We start from the raw sequence: 14,131 nt of genomic DNA on the forward strand, positions 1-14,131 counted from the left end.
TCCTCATGATTCCAAGTGGGGGGTTGTTTTTTCTGTTGTAGGGACCAGATTGTCCTAAGGCTGCCCAGACATTGCACTTTGGTGTGTTTTTCATGGCCATGAAGCACACAGGTGAAGCTGTTTTAGCGACCTCATCATGTATAAAGATAGCACCCTTAATTTCAAAGGTATAAATTAGTAAAATGCAGCACGAGTGTGGGATCCTCAAAAATTCGGAGGTTTGGGTCCCCATCCCCTCCCTGAGCTTGTTCACAGCCCTGGGTTTAAGGAGTAAAATGATCTGATGTATTTTCGATTGAAAGGTAGAAACAAAACTAGCAAAGGTCAGTCGCTTCTCTATTAATGTTAAAGAAAATGCAAACTAAATAAATAAATATCTATTCTAGGTGCCTTGATCAATGCATTTACGAAGACGCAGCATGAAGCAAAAATAATCTGTAAATTCCTTAATCATAGTAAGGAAGAAGTACGAAGTCCAAGCATGCATAACAAAACAATTAACACATGGAACCTGAAAATTAAATAGTCTATTTCCTTCCCATCCTAAAACGCTTTGCGCGTTTTGTTGTCTCCGTCATCTATTTCCACTTTCCTGCGGCTTTCACACTCATATCAATGGACTTCTGTCGCCGTCAGCGTGGCTGTTTTTTACATTTTTTATTCTGCGAATTTAAATTCCCTTGACACGCTGCCTGCCTCCAATCACACGATTCTCTGGGATACTTTTTCTGACAGATAAATTGTCAAGTAACAAGTAATAAATAACTGTATATATTTTAAGAAACAGTCAGCATCTTTCAGAAAGCAAAAAAGAAAAAAAACTGAAAACGTGTTTTCCATCTGAATGCTTGTGTTGGGGTGTGCCATGGACGGCACCTGCTAGTAATGCTTGTCTTAGAGCTCCGTTGGATTCAAGGCATGATGGGAAATATTCAAATCTGGCCATGAGTGTGGACAGCTGGTATATGGATCTTTTGGCCCCTGAGTTTATCTGGGTCAGGACTAGGGATGATCTCAGGAATAAAAACATGGCGGTCCAGAGGCTGTGGCAGCACTAGTGACCCCGACTGGGTGCTCCCCACGGACTGTCATGTTCATCTGAGGTAGAGTCTCATGTGTGTTTTTTATGGTAATACACCTGAAACTCATACAGGTGTCCTGCACTGAGGGATTTAGAGACAAATCATGAAGGGAGATGTTGGACAGCAGAATAATGGAAGAATAAATGTGAGGTAAAATTCAGATAAAATGTGAGTTGATCGATGACAGAGTGCATGGCGGCAGATAGCGCATTGCAATGTTGAACTGCTGGATGCGACAAAGCATGGCACCAGTGCATGAGAAGATTTCCATGCCAGCACAGGCATAAGCTACAGACTACAGTTACCTCTGTAGCTAACACACAGATGTTCTTGAGACAAGATGAGGAATATCCTTTCTGCTGTACACTTTTGTACCTGTTCAATAGAGAAACAAGCATTTGCAATGCAATAGGTCTCGCATTTGCGAGAGTATAAGCTATTGGCATTGTAAATGACAATGCCTTTTATTTATCTGTTTTGATAATTAACACATAAATAAAAGGCATTGGCATTTACAATGCTAATAGCTCAAACTCTTGTAAATGCGAGACCGATTTCACTTCAAAGAAGAGGCCGCCATTGTTCCGGGCTGCTTGGAAAGTGAAAGCGCGCATGGCACGCTGAATGCTGCAGGAAAGCATGTCGTGCCTGCAGTAGGAGAAACTCATTAAAGAAAATAGTGCTTACAGACTGAATAAGACATACCCTGTAATAACAGAAGTAAAAGGCCCAGTCCTCATTGGAGGTTACAAATGAAGACAAGGCGGTAATATGGAGGGACTAGCAAGCCTATTAACGAATCAGAAGCCAGCATTTACAAAGCACAAGGACACAAGCCAATGGAAAATATGGGCGGAGGGTGGGCGGAGCTTCTAGTCAATACTTGAATACAGCATGACTCGCAGAGAAGCGCATGCGCTGCCTAGGCTCGACCTAAAAAGGCTGACTTCAGATCAATTTTGAAAGGTTAACGTGCTTTAGCAAAACCTAGAACCTCTGGATTGCAAACTAGGAGTCATTGCCACGCCTTTCACTTTGTAAGAGATGTAGGTACATCCCTCAGCCAACCTCCTTGACTGTATCCTGCTTTTACCTTTTAAGATCTTTATAAGTACGGCCCTAAATGTATAACATCAATAAAACATTTTATATCTGTTGATTGGAGGGTAATGATTGCTTATTTTGCTTGGATGGATGAATGACCAGCCTTTTAAGATCATCAAATAATAAGTTTCCATAAGTTCAAACTGATCATTTAAATATTTTTTTGCAGAATGCTCATGAAACGATGTTCTAAACAGATTTCCAAGCCTAGCCTACTTAATGGATAAAGTAATATTTAACTTTCTTTCTGTCGTTGCATACAGTTAAACAATTTTGGGCTAGATGTACGAAAATAGGAATAGTGATTAACTAATTGCAATTTTTTGCGAATCGTAATTTGGCAATCACTATTAATGTATGAAACTCTTGAGTTTCATTAGCAATTCATAGTGAGTCGCAAATGGACCTACCTCATGAATACTAATGAGGTAGATCGCAATTAGTGACCCACTGGGATTCGCTGTCATCACAGGGATGGTGGCCTGCTGGGGTCAGCAGACCCCAGGTCTGTGATTGCTTTGAATTGTTTTTTAAATCACAGCCTGTTTTCCTTAAAGAATAACGGGATGCGTTTAAAAAGAAAAAGAATTACACTTTGAACTCCTTTTTAGGTCTCGCCTGAGCCAGCGCATGCGCTGCTCTGGCAAGACATTTAGTGAGTGGGCTTCAGAAAATGCTACCTCACGCTTTTGCTTGTGGCGGCCTAGAGCTTGCGGTTACGCGCACAAGCGCGTGTGCCTCGCTCCACCTCTCCGTCTTGCGCTTTAACGTTCCTCCCCCTCCCCCACCACAGAGCGCGTCTCGGGGCCATGTGTCTTTTTGTTGCTTGTTTTGCACAACTTCCCGCTGCTTGCCAGCACACTCACTCAAGCGCTTCTGAGAAGAGGACACCAGGCCAACCTCGCGGCCATAATGTGCGCTTCGTCAGTAAAGCGTACAATGTTGGCGCCCTTTGGTACACGTCATACGATACCATGAGCTATCATAATGCTGCTAGTTTCTTACGCACAGTCGATACGTTGTTGCCTCTTTCGCTGTATCCTCCGCAAAAAGCGTTCCTACAAATTCATCTCTTTCAGCGCACAGTGAAGGTCTATTTTATTGTGCTGGTTACTAGGATTCCCGTTTAACATGCCCATAAATCCGTGATTAGATGGCTTGCAACACCGACGCATCTTCTTTGTCAACATGAGTGAGAGCACACGTTTCTTCAAAGCCGCGAGGGTAGTGTAGCAACTATCTGAAGCAAGGATGTAAATGCAGGTCACGCTTAGTTAAAATGCAACCTTTGAAAGAGCAGTCGTGGCGCCCTTCTCCAACTAGCCAAAGGTTGTGTGCGTATACAGATACTGCAAAGTTCCGCGGTGAGAATGTTAACGCATTGTGTGCTAGCAGCATCAGTACGGGGTTTGTTAATATTTGTGCCTGTGGTAATCTCCCCTCCCCCATCGCTCTCCACAGCTATTGCTGCTGCCAGAGGCTCCGTAGCACTGTTCTGGTGGAGCAGTAAGGGGGCTACCTTACCTCTCCTCACGAACATAATGACCCTGTGTGCCATTTGCCGCATGTTTGTTCCTTGTCATCAGTCCATTTCTCTCTTCTCTCTTCTTACCAACTGTACCTCCTTTACTGTTTCGTAAACTATTGCCACTCACTCGTGTGACTTCTACTGTCCTTACGCCCCACTCTTTTTTCGCCCTTTCTCCCCTCTTTCCTCTGTTGTCTCTGTCTTTTGCCACCCTCAGTGTCTCTATCTTTGTCTCTTGTAATCTACTTCCTCTCCCCTACAGTTAATGGCAGTACTGTCACCCTCTCTCACACCTTCTCTGTCCCCTGGTCTTCAGCCCTTCTTCTCGTCATATATCTAGTTTTTTTGGATTCTCTCCACTACTCCTATCCATCACCATAGTCCGATTTCAGTATTTCCCCCTCCAGCTTTGTATTCTCTTTCCCCTGGAGCTGTTTGCATCTACTGTTTGTTCGCCCAAACTATTTTTATCCTATCCTTATTCTCCCTCATTGTCCCTCTCCCATGGCCAGGTCCCTTCTTTTGCTCTTCATTTGTCTCCCCTCTAACCTAGAACGCGCGCGCACCACTCCCTGCCGGGCTTGTCCTTTCTTGCGGCTGTCTTCTACTTTCTCTTTCCCTCTGTATCTCCCCTTCTCTCTTTCCATATATTTCTTTCCTCCAAGTGTGGGTCTGGTTGAAATATCTTCACTCCTCTCATGTATAATATTTTTGGTCTAGGCAATGGCTGTATACATTGTATAACAAGCATTGGCATAGCCAATAGGTCTTGCTTTTGGGACCTTGTAAGTATTTAGGTATGCAGCACAATATCCTTAGTGCAACAACACCAACTGTTGCATGGCTAAACACTTATGAGGTCCCAAAGGCGAGACCTATTGGCTATGCCAATGCTTGTTTAAGTGTAGGCAGTGGGCCCTTGGACCACTGCCTGTTCTCAAAAAATATTTTTCCAACCATTCTCAAAGGGGAAGGGGTCCCTTGGGGACTCCCTCCCATTTGCGAATGGGTTACCACTGACGTTCAAGTGGCGGTAAATTGCAAATCTTTTGCAACCCCATTTCGGCTTCATTCATACATACCATTTCAATTTGGGATTGGGAAAGGGCACCCTCAACACTCCCTTTCTAAATACCGAATCGCAAAACCCAAATTGCGATTTGCTTGCAAGTTACGAAATCACAATTTGGACTTTGTATATTACAAAAAGCATTTTTGCGGTCGCAAATGGCCCGATGTACATCTAACCTATAGTACCTAGAAACTAAAAGTGAGTCTCTCTGCCAAACAAATCCTGGTGTTAGTCTTGGTAGTTTGGCACAAGCACCAGCATGAATGTAGTATGCAGCTGCCCCAAACTAACTGTAAAACAGATACATGTCTCGAACAGCAGCAGCTCCTCCGCAATGGCAGAGGAGTGTCACCCCTCTTGCTCAGAGCCAGCAGCTGAAAAATAAAATTATATTTTATTATCATTTTATTTTTCAGCTGCTGGCTGAGCCAAACATGTGCAGGAAGGGGCGAGGCAGGGCCATCTGAAGGTAGGGGAGCAGGAGTGGAGTGCCCGACCAAACAGACTTGCACAGTTAGGATTCTCCAACCGAGCTGTATTCCACAGCAAGGTGGAGAAACAGCACAAACTCCCTGTGCATGAGTGAGCATTAAACCAGCCTGCTCTGGCCAATCCCCGCGCTGCTCTTATGCAGCATGAGAGCATTGCGGGGATTGGATGGGGAGTCTCTGATGGTGTCCCAGGGACTGCTGGGAGCAGGAAGTATAGGAGCACCAAGGCGAAATTTTCAATTATTAATAACTCCATCCCCCCTTCCGCTGCTGCCCTGCCACCCCACCACTTTTTATTTCCAGCAGCCCCGACTGGTCTCTATCCAATTTAGTAAAGAATAGTACATTTTAACAACTATAATTGCAAAAATCGGTTAAGGTGATCAGGAGCTATACATTTTAAATAAATGGTGAAAAACATTAATAGAAAGCAATGTATATATAAAAGCCAATGTCCTGAGATGGACGAAGGTGACTGGATACTGAACACCTTGTTGCTAACAGCAATGGAGCACGATTTGGGCTAACAACAAATTTAACTTTAGGCTAAGGGCTTCATTTCAAGTTCCATTTTAATTCTCATAAGGTTGGTAACAACCAACACGTTTAATTCTGTAGCTTGTAGTTTTACTTTTAACATTGTACGTTGAGAGCAAATGGCTACATGAACAATGCTGTTGCAGTGGCACATCACTGGAGCAATGAGCCTTGTCGCAAGCAAAGAAAATAGGTTGCCATACCCCTGACTGTTTATTGAAAAACAGGTCTGCAGTGGGCCTCTCACACCTTGGGCCCCAGTGCCACTTCAACTACAGGAGTATTGATAGCTATGCTCCTATGCTGCAGTGCTAAAATGACAGATGTCACTTATGAAATGGGGCCACTAAGCAGCTACAAGTAAGTTAATCATTTGTATAATGTGCCCTGAAATTCAGAACATGCTTTTAACACCCCACCAATATTCCTAGCAAGTCATTAGTAGGTGGCAGTAGAAAAGGGTACGTTTGGAGCCTTCCACTGCCCCCTAGGGTTATGTGACCCAAAGCGGGGTTTGTAAACATGAGCTGCTTGATATCTGGAGCAGAGTTAGAAGTCAGAGGTGTAAAGGTCTTTGTGCTACTGTCACTTTCTAGGAAGCCTGCATGTCTGCCTGTCTGCTACTGCAGAGAAGAGGATGTGCACTAGTGGGAAAAGTCCTGGATGCTGCTACCAGGCTACATACTCCAAGAATCCTGGCGCTGCTTGGGAAGGAAAATCTGATTTTTGGCCACATATATCTGTTTTAGAGTTGTCCAAAGAAATTGGCTTGAACAGAGGAGATGAACATTGCCTATCAACTACAATCGCATCTAAAGGAGTCTCCATATCATCACCCATGCAGGCAGAGGATAAGGTAGACAGCATTTTAAAAATTTGATCTTGAAAGAAACTAGTCGACTTCTCACACTGTCCTACTGAAGGAGGCAGACCTCTATCACATGCAGAGAGTGCAAGGAATTTTTTCATGATCTTGAATATTTCCTGACTCTTGTTCTCTGCGGCCTTAATTTGCTCACCAAAGTAGACCTTCCTGGCAGCTTTAACTATAGCATGATATTTTTTCAAAGCCACTCGAGAGGCAGCTTTATCTTCCTTCTTATAATATCTGCGTCATAGTCTCTCAGCCCTTTTTTCCGCTGCTAGGACCTTAGAGAACCAAGGCGCCAAGAAACTTTTGCTTGCCTTACGCACTGTAGTTGGAGCAAATTTATCCGCAGACAGGTGATTGTCTTTAGCTTTAGCATCCAGCTCAGCATCGCCTGATAACACCGGAGTGGAGACCGGAAGTACATTGATGAACTAATCAGGCGTGATCTTACTATACGACTGAAACATATTTGAGCGCTCCCTTGCATGCACACTATTAGACGTAAGAGCAGACCAGTGGAATCTAATTAAAAAATGGTCTGTTGACTTCCGAGCCATTCAGGCAGAAGTCACCAAACTCCTTTGGAATAACAAACCACATCGCATAGCGATGTCGAAACTGTTCAGAACTTGGTATGATGGTGGCATCGCATTCCCAAGTATACAGACGTACAATTTGGCATCCCAATTGACTGTGGTTAACCAATGGTTGCATGTCACCCACACAGATCCGGCCAACAACCTCGATAGATTAGAGCTGGTAGAGGGAGGGCTGTATCGGGCACTCTATAATAAAACCCAGGCCCTGATAGGCCAAACGAAACACACACTCCAGGTATGGAACATAGTACTCAAACGGTTGGGATGGGAATACAAAATCACACAAGCGATGCCCCTATGGGACACGGACAGGCTAGTTAGACTGGGCAAGAGTAAAGGTTTCAAGCATTGGGACAACATAGGGATATCAAAAGTGGGAGATCTCTGGGCACGGGGAGGGGTAATCCCCTTTGCGCAACTCCAAGATCAATACAAAATGGCACCCACGGAGCGATCCTGCTATCATCAGATCAAACACACCCTAGAGGCGACAATTCCCTCTGACACTCGTCTCCCCGAGGCCTCGCCACAGGAGGATAGATTGCTGACAGACTACATGGACACGAAGGCCATATCCATGACATAACGAAAAATCGTCAATAACCTACCCGATCCCATACAAATGCTCCGTGATAAATGGCAGGAGGAGTTGGGAGACCTTGATGATACAGACTGGCAGGAGGCTTGAGCATCCCCTAGAGAAGTTGCGATCACATCCAAATTGCGCCTTGTACAGCTTAAGATCCTCCATAGAATCTACTACACTAGAACTACTCTCCACAAGATAGGGAAAACTGACAACCACCTCTGCCTGCTACAGTGTGGGACGCCCAGTACTTTCTTTCATACAATTTGGAACTGTCCCGCAATAGTACTCTTTTGGGAATCAGTTATGTCCACCATTACGAGAGTGTGCGGGAGCCCAGTCCCACCACAAACCAAACGCTGCCTTCTAAATATTTGGAAGGCGCCGGACCTTAATTGTACAGCACAGACTTGGGCCACACCAGGAATGATGCTAGCCAAGAGAAACATCGCTAAACATTGGGACGCCCTCTCCACCCCCTCGGTTACGGAATGGTGTAAAGATATGGATAAGGCTATGGTGGCGGTAAAAAAAAATATGTACGCAGAGGTTGCCCCAAAAAATGGATACCATTGTGGGGCGGTTGGATCACCTATAGGGGGGATATATGCACAATGCCAGTAATAAATCAAGAAATAGAGGCCGATTAGCGGGATCTGGATATCACTGTACGTACATATGTGGACTTAAGAACCGTAAATGTGTTATGTACTCTAACATTGATGTAAACTGAAGTGTTTCATACTGTATAAATCCATACTGAGATATATGTGAATCGACGCTCTACTTGTACCACTTAATGTAAATAAACCAAAAAATAATTTACAAAAAAAAAATGGTCTGTCCAAGGTAAAGGAAGTGGGTCCAGCATATCCAACTAGGCATTAGAGAAAACAAAGTCAATCATATGTCCTGCCAAGTGAGTGGGCTTGGTGACATATTGAGCCAAGTTACAAGACAACATTTTGTCCAGCAATATAGAAGGCTCACTCTCTGACGGATGATCGGCATGAAAATTAAAATCACCCATTACAATAAAATGCCAGAATCAAAGTGAAAGGTGGGCTAAAGCTTTGTTCATGGATTTGATAATGTTCCCTGTGTAGCCTTGGGGTCTATTTATCAGGACACCGGCTAGAGACTGGTGGGGTGACCAGAACAAGCAGGAACCAAAGGCCTCTGCCCCTAAAAGTTCATCTTCCTTAAAGATAGAGCAGCGGTATGCTAGCTTGTAGACCATAGGCCTATCAAGATTTAAAAAACTGTACCCCTGGGGAATGGCCATTTCAGCAACAGGGAGGGAGGTATCAGTAAGCCATATCTCAGATAGAAATAAAACATCTGGTTGCCTGTCGCATAGAATGTCAAAAATATTGATGGCACTTATGCAAGGAGCAAGTATTAAGTAAAAAGTTGCAAAAGACCCTGGCGTCATCCTACCAGTAAAAACAAATCAGTCGCTTCCACAGGGACAATACCAATCTTTATTTCAACATAAAGTGCATATAGAAGACACCCCCCTCCCCCATGATATTAGGGTTAGATTTATGCAGGCATGGGTTCTTGGGGTGTAAATCCAGAAGCTCCTCAGCGGAATAGCGAACACAATTACCAGATGTAAGTTCAGGTCAAGCATAGTGGCTGGTGCTGGTCGCTGACTGGAAGCTGATCGGCACAGATGGGCTTGTCTTTGGCACGTCGCTGCCCTGAATTTATACATCCAGTGCCTCGTTTTCTTCTAGCAGCTAGAAAATGGCACCTCTAGCTATCCACGAGGAGTAAAAATGGCTGCCAAACACAGGCAGAGTCCAGAGAGAAATCCCCGGAACAATACAAGTCAGACCACCCCCCCACCCCACCTCCATATCACAAGAGTCAAGCACAGAAAAAGGGATAAGTAAAAATTGAATAAAATACTCAAATGCAAAACCTGTAAAAACAACTAAAAAGGAGTAAATATAAAATGCGCAAATCCCCCAGTCATCAGTGCATGCATGCCGCGGCCCCGAATTTACATATCAGGTGCATCATCTTCCTCTGGCAGCAAGAGCTTGCACTAACCAAAAATAGCGCCTCTAGCTGTCCACGAAATATCTGCAGAGTTTCAGATAATCAGGCTCTTAGCACTAGGAAAATTCAGCATCTTTTGAGGAAGTTATGAAAAGTATCATATCACTTGCTAGTGGGAAATCACAGGGTTGAGATTTATTTCTAAGAAGTTGTTAGGAAGATTGATAAAACCAGAAAAATCTATATAATGTGGGCAAAGACACATATTGTGTTTAAGAAGGAACAGTATCTACTAGAGCGTCTTCTGTCATCTGATATCTTTATTAAATACATATTAAGAAAAAGATTAGAATGTTGAGACTTCCATTAAAGACAATGACGCCTTCTGCTCCAACATTCCACTGTTTCTCTTTCTGTTTCTCCCTTTTTAATTTAGACCATTCTACCCTCAGTGGGCAGAATGCTCCAAAAGCCTTAAAGCGCTTCTTCCTCAGGCTGCACCGGTTGTTGAAGGCCCTCTCCCTTGTTATAGGCCGATGCAAAGCAGATTCATCCTAGGTGGAGACGCTACCTGCCATACTGACTGGTCTGTGAACCCTATTGATTGAGCACAAACTTTAGATCTTCCCTTGCAATTATACTACTCAATTACGAGGAAGAGTTCGACCAGAATTTGAGGCAGGTCTTATGGGAGGTAATGAAATCTGTGCACTTAAGCACGCTTTTTATTACTTTGATCAAGTCATTGATCGATCAATCGCAAACTTCTGTATCAGTAAACAGCAGTGCTTCACACCCTGCATTGATAGGATGTGGAACAAGAGAAGAGTGTCCGCGATCACCCTGTTTATATGGAGACCCTAATGAGGAAACCAATCAGCAATGATTGACACACGCAGAATAAATATTTTGGTAATGATGTTGCAGTTTTTATCCTTTGCGTTAGAAAGGATTTTATCTGCTGTGTAGGGGGTTGACATAGAAATTGGCAAATTATATGGCATTAACTTTGACAAAAAACGAACAGCAAATTTGAACTTCTGCATGTCACGCTTGTTACTCTGTTAAACGGATTTCATTAGGTCATATAAAGACAAGAAGGGCCAATGGTTTTTCACCTTACTTCCTGGCAGCTGAACCTTGCCAGAGCAGTAATTACATTGCTGGGCTGCAAAAGCTTCATGCTCCTATTCTCAAAAGATCTCCTCTATCAATATTTTGTATGAATTAAAAAGATGAGACTTTACAATTTTAAATTTGGAAACCCACATTTTGATGGGAATCAAATATAGAACAGTTGCAATGCTTTTCCATGTTTTGGCTCAGTTAAAAAAACATACCTGTGTGGACAAATTAAAAATCACTGGAAACCTTTCTTGATAGTCCCTGTCAGATCTAGCAAGCCAGTTCCATTGTGTGGTTCCCGGACTTGCTTAATTGTCATTGGGTAAAAAGCCTTCCAATCAGTGTTTAATCTACAATGAGGAACACTCTACAAATACCGTCTGATTAGACACCTCTTTAAAAAGAGACCTATGCGGTGGTCCTTGTGCCAAACCCCTTTTATAGATCAATCTAATACTTCTGCAATACCGGTATATTATGACTGCTTGGCAGAGAGCAAAGAAGCTGGCATAGGAACTTTGACAGAAACATGCACAAAATGAATTGGTTTTTAATTTCCAGTCATGTAAATTGCTCAAGGCTCAACGTTTTATACTTCAGCGTCACACCAGCAAAATGTACGCTATATTAGTGCAAAATGATTTTTGATTTTTACATTACACTGGATAAGGTTTCGAAGCATTACCAGGGTAAAAAAAAACCACTGGTGTGCCCAGTTGAAGAGATGGTAACATCCCCTTGTTCATATGGTCTCTGCCTGTCCCATTATGGGCGAATACTTGTGCTGTATTGTCAGAAATTAGACAAAATGCCGAAACTAACATTAATCGCTGATGTTCAAACAAGCAAACATTTATGTTGGGAATCACAGAATTGGTACTGTATTCTGTAGCGATTAGAAGAACTATCACGCTTTGGAAAGAGAAGTCAAAGTTGCCGCCACTATTTACTCATTGGTGGTGGGAGATGTGGGAAGCGCATTCCATGGAAGTAAATCGCACAAAGATGCCTGCAAATGCTCCCAGAGAGGGGAATCTTTCAGTGCAATGTTTGTTACTTTGCTCAATCCCTCTCCCAAGTCAACAGCTTTTGAAGACCAATGAGTTAATGTTGGCTCTGATAGTAGAGAGCTCAGAGTTATTGGCTGAAAGACTGGGACTGTTGAAAGATGTCACACATGGCAGGGGGTCCCTTTACTTCCCTCTTGAATTGCAAATGACTAGGATTTCGCCTACTGTTTGGATTTATCGCCTGTGTTTGTGTGCATGCTTCAAATATGTAATTCTTATGTATTTGTTGTGTATTTCAGGTGCTACAGTGACACCCAATAGCAGAGGAAATGGAACACTGGCTTCTTCTGAGCTGAGCCCTCTGTTTTTCATGTAGCGCTTGTCTCAAGCCATGTCGGATCCTCGGTCTCTCGGCTGCCACCACACCTAAAAGCCGTGCTGTTTGACTGCAGACATCAATCTCTGTTGGTGCACAGTAAGGATGGGTAAGATACAGATCTTAAATATATGTGGACTGTGCTTCTACAAAGTCATTTATGAGGACTTTTAAAAAGGATAAACCATTGTTTAGTAAGAAGTTAATATTTTTGGTGCTCAAGATTTAGCAGTTTTGGACTTGGAGACCCAGATGCATTCGCTACATCAGCACTAAGCCCAAACATTTTTCACAGATATTTTATAGCCTGTCAATTAGATTTTTGTTCTTATGATTCCGTAAGACAACGTAAAGTAAAAATGTTTACGTCCCGAAAAGTGCCCATTTTCATGAATCATCAAATGGAATTAAAACACCCTTACTAATTCTTTGACAGTATACATTGACAATGTTGTAATTAGTAGCCGCGCTTTATTTTTACACAAAAACGTGCAGTTAAACACCAATTATATACCTGTATAGAAACAGAGAAACAATTACTAAAGTTTGTTTCATAGAGAAAGACTCTGAGAGAGAGAGTCCTATTACTTAACCACAAGTTATACATTAAATTAAAAAATATACAAACATAAAAAAATACAAAGTACAGGGCATCTTGTAGAATGTACCCTTTATGCAAGTCAAGGCGCTCAGTAAATGATATACTTCTTTACACAAGAGAGGAATTCCTTTCCTCGGGTGTATACAGCGTTGTCTAAAGGGATTTTGAATTTTAAGGTTGTGTTCTAATGGCTCATAAGATGTGCATTAGAGAATACTCCTAATCTGAATTGACCCTATACAGAATTCACAAATGCTGGATTAGCCATATCTATGTACAGCTTTCTGTGACCATATGAATTATGTTCAAAATGTATTGTCATCTTACATTTTATTTCTGCCAGTATCTGTATTGTATTTGTAATTCCAAGACCAATGGATTTTCTGGATTTTGGTATCTGCTATTAATTAGTGTATGTAAACCCCAGAAGGGCTTCAGTTTTTAAGGAAGAAAGTGTGTTCTTGATATGAAGAATATTGTATTTTGAGGGGGGCTGAGATCATTAGGTTAACCACTAAATTACTAGTCAAGGTTAATCTGTAAAGTTTTAAAGGAACCTTTATGAAAGGACCGTTTTGTAGTTTTCAATAGTTATATAGTATGTAATGTACATTATTGCCAAGTGAGCCTCTGTGTTACCCTGCATGAGCTCCATGAAAGCATTCCAATGGATCCATTGATCTCTTCCAGGTATGCTGCTACGCAGAGAAGAGATATCGAGGTGATTTGCTTCGCTGATGTCTAGTGCTTTAGACCTTGCAGGTGCAGGGTGTAACCCCAAAGGCCCCTGGCCCTAGAACCCTTTTAAACCTAGAGACCACCAAGAAATCAATCACTACAGTGAAAATAGGAAGTCTTGTAAACTTTTTGAGGTTAATGGTGGACAGGGTAGAGGAATTCACATCAGAGAACATAACCCTAGAATGGCCCACTCCCAAGGTTAAAGGCTAAGTTCAATTGACCATCACCAGAGAACCTTACCCTGTTGCCCATCATTCAGAAAAACACTCTATACTTGAGTGAAATGTAATAGGTGTCCACGTGCTATTCAGAAAGTCAACCTGAGAATGTGGGCATTGCTGCTGGGAGAAAAGGGGGACTTTATTCAAATACCTATCCTCAAGCCATCCAGAGTGTCC

General features: G+C 42.7%; 1 protein-coding gene across 3 annotated transcripts in view; it reads left to right on the forward strand.

The window, feature by feature from the left end:
- The window catches only part of PAG1 (phosphoprotein membrane anchor with glycosphingolipid microdomains 1), a 602,401-nt gene that overhangs the window by 351,751 nt on the left and 236,519 nt on the right, over nt 1-14,131 (forward strand). For all 3 annotated transcript variants that reach the window (XM_085605365.1, XM_085605366.1, XM_085605367.1), the window contains one exon: nt 12,315-12,500. The gene's annotated coding sequence lies outside the window, so the exon portion shown is untranslated. The remainder of the gene's footprint in view (nt 1-12,314; nt 12,501-14,131) is intronic.

The sequence above is a fragment of the Triturus cristatus genome, chromosome 5_1 (genome assembly GCF_964204655.1).
Source record: "Triturus cristatus chromosome 5_1, aTriCri1.1, whole genome shotgun sequence".
Taxonomy (NCBI): Eukaryota; Metazoa; Chordata; class Amphibia; order Caudata; family Salamandridae; genus Triturus; species Triturus cristatus.